General features: G+C 37.0%; 1 non-coding gene across 1 annotated transcript; it reads right to left on the bottom strand.

The window, feature by feature from the left end:
* Positions 1-16,817: 16,817 nt before the first annotated feature.
* Positions 16,818-16,924, bottom strand: LOC127090111 (small nucleolar RNA R71). The gene has a single exon (XR_007791643.1). It is a non-coding gene; the product is annotated as a small nucleolar RNA R71 (small nucleolar RNA).
* Positions 16,925-23,964: the final 7,040 nt, after the last annotated feature.

The raw sequence follows: 23,964 nt of genomic DNA, 5'->3' as shown, positions 1-23,964 counted from the left end.
CAAGAGAAGTCATACTAGAGTTGGATCAAAAGTTTGATCAAGTTATCTTCAAAATCAATCATCCATTTCGGTGGATTAGAATTTTCACCCCATCAACATCCAAGATCCATTTGGTTTGATGAGACTTGAAGTCCAAACCATCATGATCCAAGGCCATCAGAAGTTCACAAGGTCACATAAATATAAAATGCAATTAAATAAAATAAAAATGCATCAAAAGTATTTTTAAATGATTTTTAAAATAGAAATAAAATGGAAAATTCATACAGTTCTTCAAAAACACCAAATAAATGGCCTAAAAAATTTTGGAAGGTTGGAAATAAAATAAGAAACATATAATAAATTTGCAGAATTTTAAAATGCAGAAAAGTATTTTTAAACCAATTAAAATAAAGAAGAAAAGATAAAGTTCATGAAAAATATGAAATCAATGAAATAAAATGTGGAAAAATAAAAATCAGATGAAGAAAAATAAAAGAGAATTTTAGAAATTATTTTGGGATTTTTTGGATGAAAAATAAAATTACTATGAATTTTTTAAAGAAAAAGCAATTTAAAATAATAAAAAAAAGAATTAAAATTAGAAAAAACACGGAATGTTGGATCACGCCTCATTAATTGACGTGACATATCCAACACTCCAAAGGTTATGATGCATGGTGGAACACGCTGCAAGCCAAACACAGGATCCCGTTTAAATCCACCAATAAAAACATTTCAATCTGCCAACGTGTATGCTCCAAACTCAGACTACCTGAGGAAAACTCTGGTCATCTTCTCCGGTGAGCTCTCACCGGAGTTTCATCATTTGGTAAATTCAAGACATGAGACCACCACCATTGTGATCCTCTTCTCGTCCCGAATTCAACATTATACTCCAAATTCATTTATGTGAACTAAGCAAAGGAGATTTTAGAGAAGTTTCAGAAACAAGCAAGCCACGAAAAATTTAATTAAATTATGCGCACGATCAACCAATACCAGATAAGTTAGGAGAAAACATCAGAGAGTGAAGGACTACATTGTGGTAACTTGTTTGAGTTTAAATGATGCTTAGAACTACCTAGTCTAGATGGTGATCATAAGTTGATGAAGCTCGATCTGGTTATAGCACTTCAGAAGGTCTCAGAGCTTGGGAATTGTTGCAAAATTTTCAGAGGATGCCGATGGAGCTAATGGAATCAAGAAATTGGATTGAAACAAGCTGAAACTCAAAACACGATAGTTGAATTTTTCTGGAAAAATTTCAAGTTGCAGTAGGGTTTCTTGGCTCTCAAAAGCTTGGAAATAAATGCAATAGATTCCTCTATTTATAGGGAATGTGTTTGGATCCAAATACGTGTGGAATGATGCAGAATTCGTGCAAAACAAATTTGATCCAAGTGTGTGAAAAGTGTGACTTGAAACTCATCAAAACTCAACCAAATGATGTGTTTTAAGTGTCAATTAACTTATAGAGACTTGTTTAAACAAGTTTATGACCAAAACACTTTCTAATTTGGCTTTCAATTGAGATTAGTCTTGATCAAATTTCGGACAATGATGATTTCTTGAGTTCGAAGTCACCATGTTCAACTCAATGGGGCATCCTACTAAAGAGACTTTCTGATCCCATTCTTTTTGCAATGTGTTAACATCATGGCCAAGATTACAATGTGCCAATAAAGGTTTCAATTTGATTTTTCAGCACAAAGTTATGGCATGTTGAAGTTGGCATGAAAAACAGGTTATGTAACTTAGAAAAATTTGAGTGCTTCATGGCTGAAAATAACCTATAATGTCCCAATGAATTCCATGGCCTTCCAAGCATATTTTGACCTTGGTCCTTGAATAAAAATTGTAGATGGCATCACAAATGATATTGTGAAAAAAGAACCAGCTTCATATGTTGAAAATTGAAGAGGTTATGATCCTTGAAAGTTAGGAAAAAGTCACTTGAAAGTAGGTCCAGTTTCACTAAGTCCACAAATGACCTATAATGTCTCCAAACGTTTGATGATCCTCCAAGCATAATTAGATCTTATTATGTAAAGAGAAGTTGTAGAGGATGTTGAGAAGAGTCATATGCAAAAAGGGGCATTCAAAATGTTGATAATTGAAGGAGTTGTGATCTTTGGAACTTTGACTTCAAAATATTGACTTTTTGGTCAAACCCCTTGGAACAAGCTTGTACACTTGGACTTTTCTTGCATTCCAAAGCACATGGGTGATCATATGAACTCATAATAAGGTGTACTTGATTTCCTCTTGATTAAATTTCTCAAATCTTGAAGTTTCTTGTTGAAGAAGGCATGGAAATAAACACATGAACCTTTTGACTTTGCTTAAGAAGTAAGCCACAAAACTTTGAGATGCTCTTAATTTGAGGATCCCAATGTTGCACAATAAACTTAATAAAAACAATACATGTTTTTGCTATTTTGATTTGTCGTTAGATGAGCAATTAATCATATAAATACAAAGGTAAAACAAACCAACAAAGAGGTGTTTGGAGATCTCTGCAAAAGCAAACCCAAAGATGGATAAAGGGAAGGAACAAAATGTGACCTTGCTTGTATGCAAAAATGAAAATGAGATGTGGGATCTTAGGGTAAAAAATAGGGTATGACAGGTACTACATGGACATGCCCTCTTAATAGTTTCAAGAAGCATACAAGCTTTGTCATACATCAGAAATCGTCAAGTTTGAAACGAGTATCAGGAAGTCATGTTGATGTAATACCCTGCCATAGTGTGACAAATAACCTTGTTACATAAGCAACCTCTCTAAACCTTAACCTCCCACGCCCCAATATAGGGGAACCAGTTAAAAGCATTCAAATCATCACATGAACCATCATCATGCATTAATCATGTCACTCCACTCTAGCATCTAATCATGCATATCATCTCATTCATCTAGCATATTCCCGAAACATGAATTTGTCCTCTCACAAAAGCCCAATTCTACTTGACAACTCACAAAAGCCCAATCTTCCTTGGCGTTCAATACACTCATAAATCCCAATTATACTTGGCACCTCACAAAGCCCAATTTTACTTGGCACACCATAAAATCTCGACAACCTATACAAAGTCCAACCTCCTTTGTCATTTACCCAAAAATCCCAATCTTGTTTGGCACCCAAAATTCTCAAAAGGCTCAAAGCTCATCTTCATTAACAATTCCAAAACCCTGCCATTGAAAGACACTTTTTGAAGGTCCCACGTAAAGAAACTAAGGCATATTCTTCGACATAATATATCATCCATCAATGAATCATCCATAATATCACATTCATACATCACATCACGCGTATCATATCCATAATTGTGAAGCATTATTCCATGCAAATTATAAACATGCAGATATAAGATGGCATGCATAACATGCATACATAATACATCATAAGCTGAGACTCATGACTCATCATAAAAGTGTGGGTCGATCCCCACCTAATTCGATGATAGATCTTCGTCCAAGCTTCTTCAAAGCTATTTCATAGTTATACATTCCAGTAAGTCGGTCTTAAGGATAATTCCCCAATAAGTATCCTTGGAACTTATTCTCCAAGTAGAAAATACTTAGCATAATTGTCCTTATTGTGCCTTAATGGAATACATCTCCTTCACCAGATCCTTGCAAGGATTTTATAGGACTTTCCCCCGCACTAGCATTCCTAGGGAACCTCATTTGGAAGCCTATCCCCCATTAGACAATCATCTTACGTGACACTAGTTTTCCCCAGTAGAGACATCAAGTTCTTTTATCAATCTCCTTTTTATTCATGTCTTCTTAGATAACTCCCTAGTAGAAGTTCTATTACCATTGTCACTTTGGTTCTTACACCACTGTTCACTTCGATTCTTAGATTATTGTCATTCAGTCACTTTTGTTCTTACATTGTTATCATTCAGTCATTTCAGTTCTGACACCGTTGTCATCCGATTACTTCAGTTCTTACACCATTTATCAATTCATTTGTACGGTCTCTTATACCATTTGTCATTTCAGTTTACGGTTCTTCTACCGTTGTTATTTCTTTCAGTTCTTATACCACTTTCACTACTCTTAGGGTTTTACATAAATGATAATTTATTTAGAATTGGTTCTTATACCGAGGATAATTGAATTCTCAATCCCCATCTATCCCGATACAATTTCTAAGCAGGAATGCTTATTGGGCTTCCCCAATAAGTAACCATCTCCACAGAGCCTTTTCAATAAAGGACTTTCCCAGCAAACTCACTCACCGTGAGTCGTCAAAGAAATCTATTAAGTAGTCGGTCATCCTGAATGATCGTTATCAACTATTGAGTAAGTCTTCACCTTTCACATATCCAGCTTATTAACCTATCTCACACAAGGGATGTGTTCCATCAAATACACCAGGGTTTTATCAAAGGGTTACACTGGGGTTCTTCAAGGGGTTCCACCAAGGGTTTCATCAAAGAGTTTTTACCAGGAGTTCCATTAGGGGTTTCATCAGAAGTATAAAGGATTTTCATTAAGGATTTCTATCAAGGGATTTTACCAAGGGATTTTATCAAAGGAGTTTTATAAAAGGGGTTTAATCAAGGGGTTTTCGTTAGAGCATTATCCATCAAGGGTTCTCCAAGGTTTTACCAAGAAGTTTCAATGAAGTGATATTATCAAGGGGTTTCATCATGGATTTATCAAAGGGTCTTACTTGAATTTTTTATTAATGGGTTCCGCCAGAATTTTATCAAAGGATTTTATCAAAAGGGTTTTATCAAGGGATTTTATCAAAAAGGGTTTATCAGGAATGTCATCGAAAGATTTCATCAAGGGGTTCTGCCAAAATTTTACCAAGGGGTTTCATCCAGAGTGATTGGGGTATTAGTAGAGTACTACCTGATTCCCGTAAAATGATTGGGTGGTCATCAGAGTCGTATTCAAGTTTCACCGAGAAGGGTTAAAATTGATCAAAAATGGTTTCATCAAAGGTTCCATTAAGGGTTTCATTGGGGATTTCATCATATTTTTATCAGAGGGGTTTCATTAGGGTTTTATCAAAGGGTTTCACTATGGTTTCACCAAGAATTTTATCGAGGGTTTCATCAAAGGATTCTATCAAGGGGTTCTATCAGGAGTTTCATCAAGGGGTTTCACCAAATTTCTATCAAGGGATTTCATCAAAAGGGTTTTATCAAGGGTTTCACCTAGGGATTATATCTGAAGTTTCATCAAAGGGTTCCATCAAGGGGTTCTACCAGAACTTTATTAAGGGGTTTCACCAGAGTATCACTAGAGGGGTCTCATCCAGAGTGATTGATATCACTGAAGTCCTACCCGACTCCAATGACATGATCGGATGATCATAGGAATCATAGGCAAGTGTCACCCAGAGAGGTTGAAATTGATCATCAGATATTTAGTCAAGAGGTTCCATCAAGAATTTGTCAAAGGGTTTCATCAGGGTTTTATCATCAGGGGTTTCCACCAAAAGTTGTATAAGGGGTTTCATCAAGAGTTTTGCAAGGGATTTTATTAAAAGTTTCATTAGGGGTTCTACCAAGGTTATCAAACACCGACCGGAGGATCGTCTGAGTCCTGCCCGATTTCTGTGATTATGGGAATCGTATGCAAGGAGATATTATCAGGGATACATCAAAGTGGGATGTCAACAGAGCATCAAGGATTGATCAATCCTTGGTCGGCTTCAGAGTCTATTAACCCCGTTGTTGTACCCTAAAAGTTGTCCTCCCATTTTTATCTTTTCATCCAACCATTGACTTAAGATTCATTTGTACTCATTCATACCCCGTTCATATGCATCATTCATTCATGTTTCACTTGTTAACTAATCATCATAGATTCAAAGCTTGTGGCTTATAAAGCTAGGGTTCGCTTGTGGATTAAGCTCTGGAAATGTGACATGGCCCTTCATATGTTCATCAAGGAGACCTCATCATGGCATTCTCTTGGGTATCAAAACCCTAAGTCTTGGTGTTGTTACTATGGGATCTTGTGATTGGCTCTTGAGCATTGGTTTAATAATCTAAACCCTAATTGAGAAGCCCATGTGTTGGGAGCTTGTCTGTGGAGCCTCATGCTTGGTTGGAAGACTTTGATTAGATGATGTGCACATTGAAGCCCTAATCAGGAAGACTTGGTTCTTGTGTGCCTTATTGGCTTGAGTTTTCACCATGTGACTGTTTCAAACCCTAATTCATTGAAGTGTGGTTCTTAACCACCATATCATGTATCATCAACCATCAAGATTTCTTTGTTCATGAAAAGCATTCAACAAGTGGGTCATTTGACCTGCATGTCTACATGTCCTAGAGATTCACCTGATCTAAGGCCTTGCTCAAGATTTCATCCATGTCATGTGCATTCGATCTTGCCATTCAAGTCCATTGGTCCTAGGTCTTTGGTGCATTCAAATTCCTTGGTTCATGATCTATCATTTCATGTTTCATAGTGCATTGTAGTCTATTGCCCTCATGGTTCACTAGACATTCTTGGTCCATAAATATTTGATTCAAGGTGTATTGTCCTGGTCCATTTGGTCCATGGGTCATCATAAATTCATGGTCTTTTAATGTTTTTAATCCATTAGTCCATTTATGGCTCGTTTTAAGATTGATTCGAACATGGTTTTTAAGGAAAAGTTCCATACAAGGAAAATACCAAAAATACAAGTTATGCAAAAGTTGACTTTTTGGTCAACTATAGACTTTTGTTCCACCAATTAACCAAAGTCAACCTTTTTTTGCCATCCTAAACATCATACTAATGGTATTTACACCTATTTTGTATCCCATGAGTCTCCATGATTGCTTCCTGACCAAGAAATTTGACCTTTTGTAAGTGGACCACCATGCCTTGCCTTGGTCTTTTGGCTTGTCAAACCTTGCTTTTGGCCTGCCCAAACCAAGTCCTCATTGCCCCAATATAACATAATTTTGCACCAATAAATCCATCATCCAAACATTTAGCAATGCTTAATCCAAATGCAACATGCCAAACTACAAAAAAGCAAAACTCACCACATGGTAACCTGTTGTACATCAGTCCTTGCCCCGTCTTACTGCAGTAGACATATTCAACAATCATGTAGCATACCATGACTAGCTGCAGTCACATGCCTTCATCATCTTAAACCTTGGAGTAGCGTGCATTGATCAATAACAACAAGTTCACTTTAGTCTATCAACAAACAACAGCAACATGTGTTCACCATGGCATAACAAGTCAGGTCATGTAGAAGCAACATAGCATAACCATAGCATCAACAATGAACAAACATGCATCACATTGCATCATCAAACCAGCTAATGTGCAAGCTTCATATAGCAAACTTGTTGTGATCCTGCAGTAAACCATATTTCCATGCCAAATAGACCACAATCCAAATCATTCACATCAAACAGCCATAACCTTGGCAAATCATCCAACATAAATGATGCACTGCCATGGCATAACCAACAGATGCAAGCAAATCCTGCAGAAAACTCCTCAATCCATTATCCTGCAATGGTATAACCACAAACATCACTCAAGTAGTGTAAATATCCAAAACAATTCATTACCAAAAAACTATCATGCTCCATCCGAATCAGGGCAATGCAATACCTGCAGCATCTGCAAAATCTCTAACAGGAGCCAACATTTCTTGCATCAGGCCAAGGCAACACAAACTAATACTGCTACGTCATACATGACAAGCCACGGTGCACAAGTGATCTTCTAACCTTCCAGCCATTGGATCATAGTGTACAACCTGCCGCATCACATTGCAAGACATCAGACCAAGCCATGGACAAATGCAACAGAAAAACCAATTACAGACCTTGGGATCAACCTGCAGATGGATATCAACTCCTAGCTTCATTCAATCCAGTCAATTATGCAAGGCACATCCATTCCAAGTTGAAAAAAACAGTACAAGGTGACAAACCAGGCATCCATGAATCCAAGATGATTTTACCACACACCTGAAGCATACTCTAAGCCAGTGCAATCAACTTCATGCAATGTACCTGCTGCCAAACCAATTAAGTGTCATAATTTAAGTTGCCAAAAAACCATAACCCAAGTCCAAAACATCAAATGGTCATACACACACATAAAAGACAAACCAAGACCAAGTGAAACAAGGCTTCACCTGCAACAGAGCAGGACCTGTTTGGAGTACTAGAGAGCAAACCAAGTCATGACCTGCAGCCAAACCTAAGCCACACTCATTTCAAGCTGCAACAGCATGGGCAATGCAAGCCTAGCAATCCAAAACAGAGTTAAACATGGTTATAATGGTTGCACAATGCAGTAATCATTAGGACTTGAACACACCTACAACATTGCGTACAGTCTAAAGTGGTATCCTTTACACCACATGGCTTCAATCATGTAGCAGACAAGCAAAGCCAAGAACATAAACCCTGAACCATACTCTAACCAGATTTGCATTCATCAACAGTCACAACCTAGCACATCAACCAACCATATTAACATCATTTCAAGCAAAACATGTAGTGGAAAAAATCAGTCAAAACCATTTACCAAGCCATTGATCCACCTGCTGCACTAGCCAACCAGATAAGCATTAAAATGCACAATGCACTTTGCAGCAAATCAACAACATCATAATGTAACAAGTCACCAACTCAGTCAGCTAAATCACTAATCATAACTCATTTCAGCAGAGGTGGATTCAGCACTGCATAAACCAAGCTAACTAAGGGAAAAACCTGCTCAATAGGTCATCATTCATGATGGAGTTTATTTCCATTTAAGTGTTAACCTATGTTATCCAGTCATCAATAACCTAACCTTCAATAACCTAACCTTAACTAACTAACTAACTAACTAAATTCACTAACCATTCCTAACTAACTGAGTCAACATAACTAATTGAGTTAACTACTAACTCAGTGAGCCATTGCTAACCAACTCCAAGCCTCCTCTAACAGAACCCAAACCTCATTCCAAGCCTAACAAAATCCGAACCTCACCCATATTTAAACAGGACCATCACCATCATTTCGATACTTTTGCATCACCTTCAAACTAACTCTCACTCTGCAAAAATCCCTCCCTCACCACTCACTCAAAGCTCTATTTCTCATAAGCCATTGAAGCTTCAAATCGCTTGAGCTAGACGACTGTTCATCGTTCCTAATTTCCAGAAGAAAGAAGAAGAAGAAGAAGAAGAAGAAGAAGAAGAAGAAGAAAGGAGGAAGAGAAGAGGACGAATCATGAAGAAGAAATCAGAAAGTCGCCTGACAATTTTCCGGCCTCCTTCTCCGGTGAGTCACTCTCGAATCTTTGCTCTTTTTCATGTTTTTAGGTCACCTTAGTGTAGAGTTTAGGGAGAGGGATACAAGCCCCAAGGTCATAGACGTCAATTCACCTTAATTTCCATTTAATTTGCGCAAAACAATTTAGGGATCTTCAACAAATTCCTTCGATTCAGCTTATCCAGAAGCCATTTCACTAAACCATCCCCAAATCCATCTCGAGCGCAGCCTTGCGCGTCTGATGGTGATCTTAAACTAAGCTCAGGGCACCACCATCGTTGGCGGCAGCCGCCGGCATGGTGGTCTACGGCGGTCGGCCGGTGAACTGAATGTGAGTGAAAGGGAATGGTGTGTGCACATATGCTTTCAAAATTTTATTGACTTAGACAAGTCAACATTGGTTGTGGGTTGATTGGATTGGGCTTAACACTTCCAACCCCATTAAATGATGTCTCACACGGCCACATTTCACATACACACCCTGGGAACCATGAGTCATATGGTAGTGGGCTTAACAAAAGCCCATACTGTGTTTTTGCTATTCCACTCTGTTTTTGGGCGCACCCCCCCCCCCCCCCTGTAACCAATAATCCTGCACTCGGGCTTGGCTGAAGCCCACATAACAAATCCAGATTTCTTACCATTTTCCTTGATTCACACCTCCTAGCCCAAATTTAATTTTATTTTATGTTCTTAATTGAATTTTAATTTTGTAATTAGCTTAATTAGATGGATTAGGTTAATTATATTAATTTTGGTAATAGGAAATTAAAATCTTGATTTTAGAACATTAGGTTAATATGGTTTTAATTAGATCAAAATTAGGTTTAATTAGAAATAATTAGATTTTTGATTAAATTTAGGATATAATGCAATTTCCACACATTAGGTTAAAATAAATCTCTAGGATTTAATCAATTTTAGGCTATGTTTAGACATTGACTAGAAATTGATTTGTGATAACATTTGGACCTTTAGAGGGAATTTTGGGCATTTTATCCATGACCCATTAGGACTAGAACTTGACATTAGGATTAAATCATTTCCTAACAATTGTAGGCTCCCTTAGGGCTTGTATATAGACTTTTGGTCAAGACTTTGATTAATATGCACATGTTCCCTTAGGATTTTTAACATAGGTTTTTAATCAAACTTTGATCAACCAATGCATGATCCCTTAGGGTAGTTTCTAACAATTGCTAAATTCTAGATTAGGACTAACCTAGTTCCCTAAACCAAAATAAACCCATGATTAAATTGATCAAAAACAATTTTGATTAATTAAATCCTTTGAACTTGTATAATCCCACGGTCTAAACTGAGTGACCAAAAGACCCTTGGTCATTTAATAAGACTTTTCTTCTAAGCTGTGGAGTGTGAAGCCTCAAGTCAAGATCTTCAATCAAGGCATCCTCAGTCATACCAAGCAGCGGATTATGCAAGCATTTCAAAGGTGGAAACTACAAGAGTTTGTTAAATCAAAATTAGGGTTGTGTGACATGAGCCTTAAGCAATAGAGAAGGAATGGGACTAAAGTATTCATACCCCCATTCTGAGTATCTTTGGGTATGGGACATATGACCCAACGCTCATCATATTCACCTCTATTTATAGACTATAGCACAATTCTAATCACACGATTGACAAGTCTCTCCCTTCACAAAGCAACAGGCAAGGACTACATCAACAACTTATCAATCATGAATCAAGTTGTACGATACAAGCCTTAAGCAATAGAGAAGGAGTGGGAATGGAGTATTCCTACCCCCATTCTGAGTATCTTTGGGTATGGGACGTATGACCCAACGCTCATTGTATTTGCCTCTATTCATAGACTTTAGTGCGATTCGATTCGAACGGTTGATAAGGTCTTCATCAATACAAGAAACAACTACAAAGATTCTTTTCTCTCTGCTCGAAAGTTGAGATGAGAATTACATGCCATGAGCCTTAAGTAGTAAATAAGGAATGAGACTGGAGCTTTCCTACACTCATTCTGGATATCTTTGGGTGCAAGATGTTTAGGTCGTTGCTTATCGTATCCATCTTTGCTCATAGACTTTAGTGTGATTCTTATCAAGTAACTATCAAATCTATTCTACTTTTTCCATTCAATCATTCAATCATCTCTTCTTGACTCTTTAATCACATTACTTTCAGCCCTAGTGGACTGAACTACGAAAGCTCTGATTTCCTTATTGCACTATAAGGATACGTAGGCAGGAGAATCCAGATTCTTCGCAATCTACCTTATTTATCAATCTATCCTATTTTATCGATCAATCCTTCAAACACCCCAATAGTGGAAGATCTTTGGCTATAAACAACTCGTGGTTGTACACCCTCTTCCAATCAATTATTTGCCTTGTAAGGCGTTAAACCTTGGCACATCCTTATCCTTGTAAGGTGTTAAACCTTGGTACATTCTTTGCCTTTTGAGGTGTTAAACCTTGGCTCTTCGATTTTGATCTTAGCCTTGAGAGTCGTAGACTCTAGCATCTAACTTTATTTTCCTTGTAACGTGTTAAACCTTGGCATATACTTAGCCTTGTAAGGTGTTAAACCTTGGTACATTCTTTTCCTTGTGAGGTGTTAAACCTCAGCTCTTCAATTTCGATCTTAGCCTTGAGAGTCGTAGACTCTGGCATCTAACTTTCTTTGCATTGTGAGGTGTTAAACCATGGCTATTCGATTTTGATCTTCACCTTGAGATTCATAGACTCTAGCATCTAACTTTCTTTGCCTTGTGAGGTGTTAAACCTTGGATGCTCAATTCAGTTCTCCGCCTTGAGAGTCATAGACTTTGGTGCGTTCTTTTCCCTTTGAGGTGTTAAACTTTGGCTATCCTATTCGATTCTTTGCCTTAAGAGTCATGGACTCTGGCATATGTTCTTCATATTTTTGGCATTCAGAGGCTTGCCAACATCCACAATTACATCTTCCATTATGTTGATGGAGATCAGATGGTCCACCATCCCATTTTCTATCAGGACGTCAGAGATGAGCCTTCCTAGAGGGATGTAGTCTCTAGGATTCATGTGGTTTCTTGTATCCCTTACTGAATCCCTCATATACTTGAAGAGTAATGCGAGCATATTCAGCTTCAGTCCCTTATGAAGGAAATACAGGATGCACTTCTGATCTGTGTTTATGTAGTCAGATGAATTTGAAGCTGGACGGTGGTGGATGATGCCCAGAATAATATTCAACCAGACCCTCAGAATCTGGTGAAGTTCCGTGTTTTTAGAGGTTTTCCCTTATGGGTTCTATTTGAATATAGTGGTGACTATCTCCTGGGACACGTACCTTGCCCTAGAATTGATTTTATAAATCCTTTTGCCCCCAGTTTTCTCCATGTCTAGAAGCTTGGCTATGGACTTTTTTGTGATGACCATTTTGACTCCCAGGATGTAGGAAACAATGCAATGGTCGTCGCAGTCTGTAAATCTCCATAATTCCTTAACAAGGAAGGTCTAGACTGGGCCGTAGAGTCTTTGGAAGTAATTTCCCAACCTTGTTTCTCTAGTTCTGCAGTGAGATCAATGTCGTTGCGCTTCAAGTTGTCAAAGTCCACTAGTGATTCACATAGAACTTCTAGTTTTTCAAACGGCATGGTAAGGTTTATGTGAGGGGGACGATCAAGAACGTGTGGTTCCTTGTAAGAGTTTGTTGAGGTTTTAGTAGTTTGAGTAGTGGTTTGTTGTGGAGCTTCAGCAAGTTATTCAGTAGCTTCCATTTGCTGAGAATAATTGTAAACTTGTTATTTTTTAGAATCCATTGAGTAGGAGAAGATGAAGATTGTTGTTGTTGGTGAAGGTTGAAGAATTTGCAGAGATCCAAGAGCACAAGAGAGTTTGTGTAGGTTTGTGAGTGAATAGTGTGAAAGTGAGAATTATGGAAAGTATATATACACAACCATTTAGCATGCAAAATGACAGCGTAATAAGAGAATAGGAAACATCAAAATTAATTAGTCCAAAAATCTAAGTTGACACGCTTTAAGGAGAATTAATTGTAACTAATGATGATAGTCTAATCTCAAAAATATGCACACTGCTCGAGGAGATCTCAACAGTTTGGCTCTTGAGTTCTGTGCTAGACAGTTGTCTAGAAGATCCAAGGCCATGTGTTAGAGAGGACACGTTTTGATGTTTCTAACATCAAGAATACCAAAGGGTTTTTGATTCAGAAGGATTCTAATTCAGATAGCATCTAACTGGTAGAAGTATCAGATCCAGAACCAGATGACCAACATATGATTAAGTCAGAGCCTATTAAACAAAACAGAAGAGAAGCACGAGTTCAGAGTCATTCTGGGCAATCTGACATGTTTAAATGTTTCAAAATGAAAGAAAATATATCTTCAGCCAAGGGTTTTATGAAAATATCATCCCATTGATGGTCTGTATCTATGAATTTTAAACTTAGTACCCCTTTCTGAACATAGTCTTTGATAAATTTATGTTTAATTTCTATGTGCTTCGCTCTGGAATGTAACATAGGGTTCTTAATTAAACATATGGAAACAGTGTTATCATAAAAGATAGAGATGTTACTCTCATATATCTGAAAGTCCTCAAGTTGGTTCTTCATCTAGAGCATCTGAGTGCTGCATTGTGAAGCTGAAATATATTCTATTTCTGCAGTTGATAGTGCAATGGTTGATTGTCTTTTGCTAGCCCATGAGATGAGGTTTCCTCCCAGAAACTGATAGTTCCCAGATGTGCTTTTGCGCTCCAGTCTGTCTCCAGCGTAATCTACATCACAATACCCAGAAAGCCTATACTCTAATGTTTTCTTATACATCAGGCCAAGGTTAGGTGTTCCTTTTAGATACCTCGGGATTCTCTTAACAACAATTAAGTGAGATTCCCTTGGATCTGATTGGAATATGGCACAAAGACACACGCTGAAAAAAATGTCTGAACGCGTAGCAGTCAGATAGACAAGATAACCTATCATACCACGATAGAGTTTCTGACAAACCTTTTGACTTATCTCTTCTCTCTCCAGAATGTAGGTAGGATGCATGGGAGTCTTTGCTGGTTTGCTTTCTGACATTTCAAATTTCTTCATAATGTCTTTTATGTATTTTCTTTGATATATATAGGTAGCATCTGAAGTTTGATTAATTTGAATCCCCATAAAGAATTTTAGTTCTTACATCAAACTCATTTCAAATTCTATCTGCATTAACTCAGAAAACTTTTGGCAAACAGAGGGGTTAGCAGAACCAAAAATTATATCATCAACATATATCTGACAGATCATAAGGTCATTTCTGATGTTCTTACAAAAGAGAGTGGAATCAATTTCGCCTGTAATAAAATTATTTTCTAGAAGAAAAGAACTTAGTTTTTCATACCAAGCTCTGGGAACTTGTTTCAGACCATAAAGAAATTTTTTCAGTTTAAAAACATGTTCTGGACATTTAGAGTTTTCAAAACCAGGAGGCTTATGAACGAATGATAACGCGAAAATGTATCGTATATTTGACTTGACTTGCATTGCTTTTTACTTGTTTTCTATATCATTATGCTGTACTTTAGGTTTATTTCAGATATTTATCGAATAAGAAGTGTATATGGAAGTAAAGCGGGAAAAGAGCAAAAAGGAAAGAAAAAGGGAAGAAAATGAAGCAAATGAAAGAAGGTGGCGCCCACCACCAAATGAAAAGTGTGGCGCCCACCACATAAAACAAGGTGGCACCCACCACCAAATGAAAGGTGTGGCGCCCACCATCAAGCAGGAGTGACGCCCTCCACCTAGCAAGGTGTGGCACCCACTACCTAGGGTTGTGGCATCCGCCACCAACCGCTTCCTCCTTATTTTTCTCCATGTTTTCCTCCACGTTCCATTTATCTCGGTCAACCAACCACTTCCTTTCTAAGAGATCTTCAAGGATACTTTCAAGGCAAGGAGTGGGGAGTATATATTAGGGCTTCGGTCTTCAAAGAAGGCACCGTCACTTTTAGCCAGATTTTTGTTGTTAGCATTTTAAGCAAATAGTTACTTGTATAGTGATAGATTCTCCACATCGGGGACTATTACGACTTTAGTTTTAGCGATTGAATTTGATTGTAACTGTGTACCCGATTTATCAAGTGTGCCGACATTATTTGAATTCAAGAACCAACATTAATTCCAGTTTTTCAGTCTATATTCCAGGTTCTATTTTAATTGCTTATGCCTTGTCTTATGTTTAATTATCATAATAGCATGTTAGTTCTCGAATCCATGACCGGTTAAACCAATCGATATCGGTATGTAAAGACCATCGAAACGACGGGATTCATAAATAATTGGTGTTGACTTTTATAAAATATTATTTTCTGGTTGTAGTTTCTTGTTCTAAATTTGAAATTGTTTTCGTACGAGAGTACAAAGCGAATAAAGGTTACGGTCAATAAAATCGAGAGTTTGAGGTTTTAACCGGATAGCTGAAACTAGGCATTAATTCTAAACGTAGCAAGAGCGCTTTAGGATTAATTAGACTTTATTTATTTCCAAAAATTACTTTTAATTCAAATGAGACAGCGAGAGCGAAGCATTCTGGTTTAAGAGTATAGTAGAGTCAACAACATGAGAGTGTGAGATAAAGTCTTTCAAATAAATATTTTTTACTGAAGAGTATTTTGAGGTTTAAGATTACACCAACTATTTATCAAATCCTCGAAGTTTGATTTGTTACATACTGATTTCCCACATTTAAATATTTATATTAAAGTTCTGTTTTCGTTAGTAGTTATTTCTCATCGTCCCTCAACCCCTAGAGAAATCATCGACTTAGATTTACGTAGTAACATTAGATAATGGTAAGTTCGATTATTAGTCCTTTGGGTTTGATAATCTTTAAAACTACGCGATACGACTGTGCACTTGCAGTCACGAATCCTATAGATATACGAAGTCGCGATCAAGTTTTTGGCGTCGTTGTCGGGGACTAATTTAGTCGATATCGTAACTCCAGTGTTGCCTAGTATAGACTAAGGCAAATAAAAACTATTTTCCCTTTTTAATTTGTCGAGTGTATGCCAAGTACTCGCTCTCAAGGCGATAAATTAAAGTTACCATTCGAAGAGCCAGAGCGTTATCTAAGATTAGAACGCCGGATACGAGAATGTCGTATCAAGTACAATCTTCCCGATCCTAATATCCCTATTCTTGAACCAGTTATAGAACCAAAGATTGCTGAAGGACCACAGAATCATCCTCTCAAGTACTATGCCATCCCTTTGCAGGATAAACCACATAACAACATCGTTGCCCCTACCATCGAGGCAAATAATTTCGAGCTAAAACCTTTGTTGTTGTCATCCGTACAGCAAAACCAATTTTTCGGTAGTCCCACGGAGGACCTGAACCTACATTTGTCGGTGTTTCTGCAATACGCAGATACGGTGAAAGAGAATGGTGTCAGTACCGAAGCTATAAGACTACGTCTTTTCCCTTTCTTATTAAGAATTAGAGCTAGAGCCTGGCTCCAGTCTCTACCGTCCAACTCTGTCACTACGTGGAACGAGTTGAAGAAAGTTTTCTTAGTACGATATTTAACACCTAGTAAGACGATTATGCTAAGAGCCCAAATAAATGGGTTTAAACAAAAGGATAATGAATCACTTTTTGAAGCTTGGGAGAGATACAAGGACATGACGAGGCTTTGTCCACATCACGGTCTAGAAGAGTGGTTGATCATCCATACCTTTTACAATGGTCTCTTGTACAACACAAGATTGACAATAGATGCTGCCGCAGGTGGCACACTGATGGATAAACCCTACAATAAGGATTATCAACTTATCGAAAGTATGGCCCATAATTACTACCAGTGGGGAAGCGAAAGAACCTCCATAGAGAAACCTCCAACAAAAGGTGGTATGTACGAAATAAGCAGTCTAAACCATGTCAATGATAAGGTAGACGCTCCCACTCAAAAGATAGAAAACCTGACCATAACACCTGCAACCACCGTGGCTGCCATAGCACCAATCTGCGAGATATGCAGAGTTCTTGGGCATGTTGCCCCTGAATGTCAACTTTTGACAGGAATCTCCACAGATCAAGTGAATTATGCTCAAGGAAACCCTTACTCAAACACCTATAACCCAGGTTGGAAGAACCATCCGAATTTTTCGTGCAAAAATAATAATGCATTGCATGCACCTAACCAAGCACCTGTTGTACCAACAGGATATCATACAGCTGCCACAAATGCTCCAAATAAGGAATTCATAGAGCCCTCATGCCTACGTATCCTCATAGTGCAATAAGGAATTCATAGCTTCATTGTTCAAGGAACTAGAAGTGGGAGATGGAAAGAAGTGTGATCAAAGTGTGGTATGAACCAAAGAATAATATGGTTTGAACTCCAACAAGGGGTGAAAACATGAACCTAAGAGTAAAACTGGTATGAACTAACAAGTGAGGGCCTACAACACAGTATCACTGTATTGGGACAACCAAAAAAGAGGAATTAGGTGTTAGGGTTAAGGGACAAACAACTCTTGGTTCACAAGGAGGTACAAGATGGAGCACAAAGGTATAGTGTATTTGGCTCAAAGAATCAGGTATATCACATGGAGTGAATGAAGGTAGAATATGGGTGCATCATGGGATGAATGGAATGAAGTGACCGAAGTCACAAAAATGAATATCTGGTGACAAGTGACTGAAGAGGTGTTGTTTGAAACTGAAAGGTGAAAGTGTATTGGAATCCATAAGAGAAATGGGATTTATACCATAGAGATGTTTGGGTGACGGGCCAAACAACTCTAGATAGAAATGCAGACTTTAGGCGCCTTAAAAGGATGTATATGGAATTCCAAAGAAATTGTATTTTGATGTCAAGGGAATAATATGTACCTGGGTGAACGATTTATGATCAAAGGTAGGTAATGAATAGTGAAAGATATGAATGATGCCCTAATGTGAAAGAAGGAATAATTAGAAGTATGCTCTCCAAGGATTCGCATCCTCGTGCCTACGTATTCTCATAGTGCAATGAGAAAGTCAAAGCAATCGTAGTTCGGAACCACGAGAATAGAAAGAGAGAGACATACAGTGATGAAAAGTATAACTTGTATCAACAAAATGGTATCAAGAGAACCCACAATTGGAGGGAACTTGGAATCAAAGAATAAACAAGCCTTTCAACCAAAGGAATGAATTAAATGTATGGGTACGAGCCAAACGAATCTAGATTCACAAGATGAACTGGTGTTAGAACGTCTCTAAGGGGTAATAGCGGGGCCCAAGAGAAAGTATTATTGTGTACAAGGAAACAGTATATCACTGGATGGGGAAAAACAATTTGAGATCAAATAAGAATAATATCTTGGATCCAAGGAAGGGATAGACTCTTAATCAAAGAGCAAAGTGGTGTCTTAGCCGAAAAAGAATGAATTAAATGTTTGGGTGACAGAACAAACAACTCTCGATTGATGAGATGGATTGTCGTTAAGACGTCCCAAAAGGATAAACAAGGAGTCCAAGGAGAAGTATGATTGATCTCAAAAGGATGATATGATTGAATGAATGGAGAATGATTGATTTATAAATAGGGTAGCTCGCGAAGAATATGAATTCTCCTGCCTACATATCCTTATAGTGCAATAAGGAAATCAGAGTTTTTGTAGTTCAGCCCACTAGGGCTAAAAGTAAGATGATTGGAGGCAAAAGAATGATTGAATGGTTAGAATTGAAGTGAATAGAGATGGAGAAATGAATGAAGTAAGAGAGTGAAGCGATAAGAGACTTGACAGTCGATTGATAAGAATCACACTAAAGTCTATGAATAAGGGATATGCTTTAAATATTTGGGGCATACGCCCCATACACAAAGCCGCTCTAGACGAGAATAGGAGAGACTCTGTCTCGTTATTCCCTATTACTTAAGGTTCTTTTCGCATGATACTTCTCTTAACTGACAAGTTGCTGGCAAAGAATCTTCATTGTTGATCCTTATGTTGATGTTGATTTTGTATGAAGAAGACTTGGTAGTTTAATCGATTCGTATTGTACTAAAGTCTATGAATAAGGGAGAACGCTTTGAATATTTGGGGCATACGCCCCATACACAAAGTCACTCTAGATGAGGATAGGAGAGACTCCATCTCATCATCCCTTACTACTTAAGGCTCGTGTTGTACAATTTGAATCGTGTTTACCAAGTGTTGACCTTTGACTTATTTTGTATAATCCGCTACTTTATGTGACTAGGGATGCCTTGTTTGAAGATCTTGACTTGAGGCTTCGAGTTCCACAACTTAGAATAAAAAGTCTTATTAAGTGACCAATGGTCTTTTGTTCACTCAATTTAGAATGTGGGATTATACAAGTTCAAAGGATTTAATTGATCAAAATTGCTTTTGATCAATTTAATCATGGGTTTGTTTTGATTTAAGAAACTAGGTAAGACCTAATCTAATGGTTAGAATTATTCACAAGCTAATTGTAGCGGTAAATTCATGATCGTCAAGCTATGGATAAGCTAGACATCAAAAACCAAGATTTGCCACCGCGCTTTTATTATTTCCAAGGGAAAAGGGAAAAAGTACGAATAAAACCCAAAAGTAAGAAGTTTTCAAATCAAAACTAATAAAATGTAAGAGATTACAGGTAAGGGGGTTGGTTACACAGAGGGAAGGTGTTAGCACCCAAACTGTCCTAGGTACTCCTAGGGAGCCCTTTTTTGTATGCATATGTATTTTGTACAAAAAGGATGTTTACAAACAAATAGAGTGGTGGGATGAGAAAAGAATTCATTAATTATATTTTTGTGTTTTACAAGACCTTCGGACTTGTGCCTACGTACCAACATAAAAATGAGGGATCAAAAACTCGTAGTTCGTGATACAAATTTCAAAGTGGATGCATTGCTTTTAGCAAAATTAAGTTTGAAAGGCACAAAGGCCTAAAAATGGTTTGAATGAGTTAGTTCTTTTTTGCTTTTTGAAAGTTTAAGTCAAGTATAATTAAGTTCATTCACAAGTTTGATTAAGAAAAGAAGTTTGAAAATGCAACGTCCTAAGGCCAAAGTTTCTAGTTTGCAAAGTGGTCAAAATTTAGAAAAATAACAAGTTCAAACAAAGAAGTTTTTTTAAAAGAAGGGAGATATTTTGAAATTAAAGAGATGGGGAGGAGATGAAGAGACTAAACCTATGCACAAAATTAAAAGTTAAGAGTTGAAAAGATCTGACCGATGGGTAGCAATCCAATAGGCAAGAATGCCATATAGAAACCCCAAATTCCCTTGGATATTAGAATCAAGCAACAAACAATGCATACACTATTAACTTAAAGAGAAAGGCATCAAATAAAGATAGCCACATCCAAGCTTTAGCCACTCCATGATCTTCTTCAGATTTGCCCATGTAGCAGATGAATTCCATAATGCCATAAGTCACAGGCTCAAAATAACAGCTTCACAATGATCATGTTGCAGATGAACTCAAAGGGATCTTGAATGATGTATCTGATGAAGTTTCAAATTGCAATCATTTGGTTTCACAAAAGTTGGCATTGTCCAAGTCCTTTAGCATAGGGAGGTTGCCTAAATTCTAAGTCCAATTTGTCCAAGATTAAGTAAACAGTCCACACAAAAGTGTTTTTTAGGGTTTTTGTTCTTATTATGTACTTTAATGGTCCAAAACCACACAAACAAACAAAATATACACAAGCAAGATATATCACACAAGGGAAAATGACATTAACATAAACAATTAGAATGGTATGAATAATGATAAATGATAAAACTTAAAAATTAAAGTGCATTAAAATAAAGGACTTGAAATTAAATGTTAGTTGTTAATGAGTTAGAAGTTAGTATTATTTTGCTTTTGCTTTTCATTTTAAGTCATTCTTTGGAGAACACTCAACCCACTTATCACAAGCATGGATCCTTGAACCAAGACATCTTCCAAAGGAAGGAAAAAAGGCCAAGTTTCCACACAATACCATGAAAGAAGGGAGACTTACAATCTCACTAACTAGAATGTTATGCCTTTTTGTGTCACAAATTTAGCGCTATGTTAAGCAATCACAATTGGACTTATGTAGAAGCCACAACTATTTGAGGTCGGGCAATAGAATTTGGGTGTTAATTCATGTTACAGACATAGTATAATAGACTATACTCATGAAACATACCACACATAAAAATAGTATACAAAAGAGGTGGTCTAATCTCATCCATACTTATGTTGATTTTACAATCAACTAGCCTCAGGACTTAGAGATATCATAGGCCAAATGAGATGAATGCATAAAGAATGGGAATGAGATGAAGAGTGAGGAGAATGAATCAAAAGTCAAATTTGTAAAAGGAGGACTTTTACCAAATTAATATCATTCATTCATTTTGGGAGATGGAATGTACATTCCATTAATCCCATAAATCCAATGATATTAACTTGACAAAGTCAAATCAACCTTGACCAAGGCCCAACAATAAGAGTCAAATTTATACAAGTCATCACAATAGGTCAACATAATTAATTGGAATTTATTCAATTTAAAAAATACTAAAATAATGCATTTAAATTAAATATGGTTTGTCAAATTCCTAAAACCTCATCAAAACACCAAAGAAATGGCCATGAGATTTATCATAGGTCAAACAAGATCAAAGGACCTTGGAGAAAAGATTCAGAATTTTTAAAGACTTAAAAGTATTCTTAAACAATTAAAAACAATCACAAAATTAATTAAATCATGAAAATTATTAATAATGATCCAAAAAATAATTTTAATTCAGAATATGATAGAGGAATTTATTTAAAAAAATTTGGTGAAACTCTCATATTTTTTGGATCAATATTAAAATTAATATGAATTAATGAAAATCAAAGGAATAAAAATTAAAATCAAAAAATCAAAAAAACGTGGACCACTTGATCTCCCTCATTAATTGAGGTGGAAGAACAAGTGGATCAGCGTGCGCGTTCCATGGTGTACTGCAGTCAATGCGGCATAGGCTTGGTATTTAAAAGCAACGCACGAGATTAAAACATTTCAACCTCATCTAATGGCTCTGAACACTTCCAGCTCATTGCCAGAGCCAAAAGCCAGTCATCTTCTCTGATGACCCTAGTCGGACTGGTTCAGTCATCACCACATCATAAATGACAAAAGAGCACATGATCTGAAAGATAAAATGATATAGATCACGAATGTCACCTCAATTTTAACTAACTCCACATATATAGAAAGATATGAGGAGTTAAATTTTGAGGTGTGTCAACTGAGTTGCTTCGATTTGACCTCTAACCAACTCAATCTTCTTACCTACATTGGTATAACTTCAGACAACCAAAGATCCAAGAGAATTGATAAGAATTGAGTGAGAATCGAAGATATGAAGTTTTCTGAAAATTACCTTCAATACTGTGCAGAACTTGATGTTGCTTGCTTCAAACACGATCTGATCACACTTGAGAAGCTTGCATGAAGTGATTAGCAAGGGTGCAAGGCTTTGGATCCTGAAGTTTTTGAATCTCCAACAGTTGAGATTCAAACTCAATTTTCAAATTGAAAATTCTCAGGTTTTCCTTTAGAATGAGAGGTGTGTTTGAATTGGGGGGCAAAGTTGGCGTGCAAGGTGTGTTTGAATTGAGCACAGAGGTCATGTATTTATAGCATGAGGGAGTGATATTTGCACACTTGAAATTTTGTCCAAATTTAGCAATGTGAATGGCACGAGTGCATGGGCATGTACAGGCCCATGAGGCAACGCATTAAGGTCTAAAATCAATCATGTTAAAGTATGAATGAAACTTAAATGGCAAGGCAATGTGAAATGAAGTTTGTACATTTGATTTCCTCCAATGATGTAGCTTTGTTAGAGCCATGCACAGCCCTAGCAAACCTCATCCAAAATGCATGAACTTGGGTTCTTTGGAAAGCTTAGATCAAGTGGAACAACTTTGATGTTAGACACTTTTTCATTTGGAACTTGGATCATGGTGAATTTTAGGTGGAAGTTTGGAAATTTCAACATGTTGAAAATTTTCCTAAGTGTAAAGTAATATATCTCAATATTCCACCTTACTTAACTTTTTATGTGAGCTTAAAATGAGAAAAGTGTCTACATCAAAGTTGTATCTATTTCAAAGTCCTTCAAAATGGTCACCAATTTCATGTCATTTGGATTTAGAATGATAGATTTATGCATTTTTGAAGTTTGAAAAAATCACTTGTTCAATGGTATAGGTCAAAAATGACCTATAATGTATCCTCATATCACATGCTCATAAAAGTTGAATTTGCTTCCACTAAAAACTTAAAAGTTGAAGTAGACATCTTGAATTTGATTTTGAAACTCGTAAATCTTTCATCTCATAAAACTTGAGCAAGTTATGGCCTTGGGGAGTTGACTTTTAAATTAGGGTTTAGACAAAATGACCTATAATGTTTCAACATAGAAAATGTTTTTCCAAGCAAAACTAGCTCTAGGTCTCAACATGAAAGTTGTTTGGAATGTCACTTAGAGTAACTTTTATCTTATAATCATTTTCATATGGTGAAAATTGTAGGAGATAGGGTCTAGGGAGACCCATTTTTTATTAGATGAATTCATCTGGCCAACCACCATCAACCAACTTGCTAACCTTCAATTCTCTTGACTTTCTTGGCTCATGGTAGATATAATATGCATAAGATGATGAACTTTGAAGTGTCCCTTGAAAAATTTGATCAATTGGTGAGATAGCTTGTTGAAGA

This window comes from Lathyrus oleraceus, chromosome 5 (assembly GCF_024323335.1).
Source record: "Lathyrus oleraceus cultivar Zhongwan6 chromosome 5, CAAS_Psat_ZW6_1.0, whole genome shotgun sequence".
Taxonomy (NCBI): Eukaryota; Viridiplantae; Streptophyta; class Magnoliopsida; order Fabales; family Fabaceae; genus Lathyrus; species Lathyrus oleraceus.
This window is presented reverse-complemented; position numbering and strand designations above follow the sequence as displayed.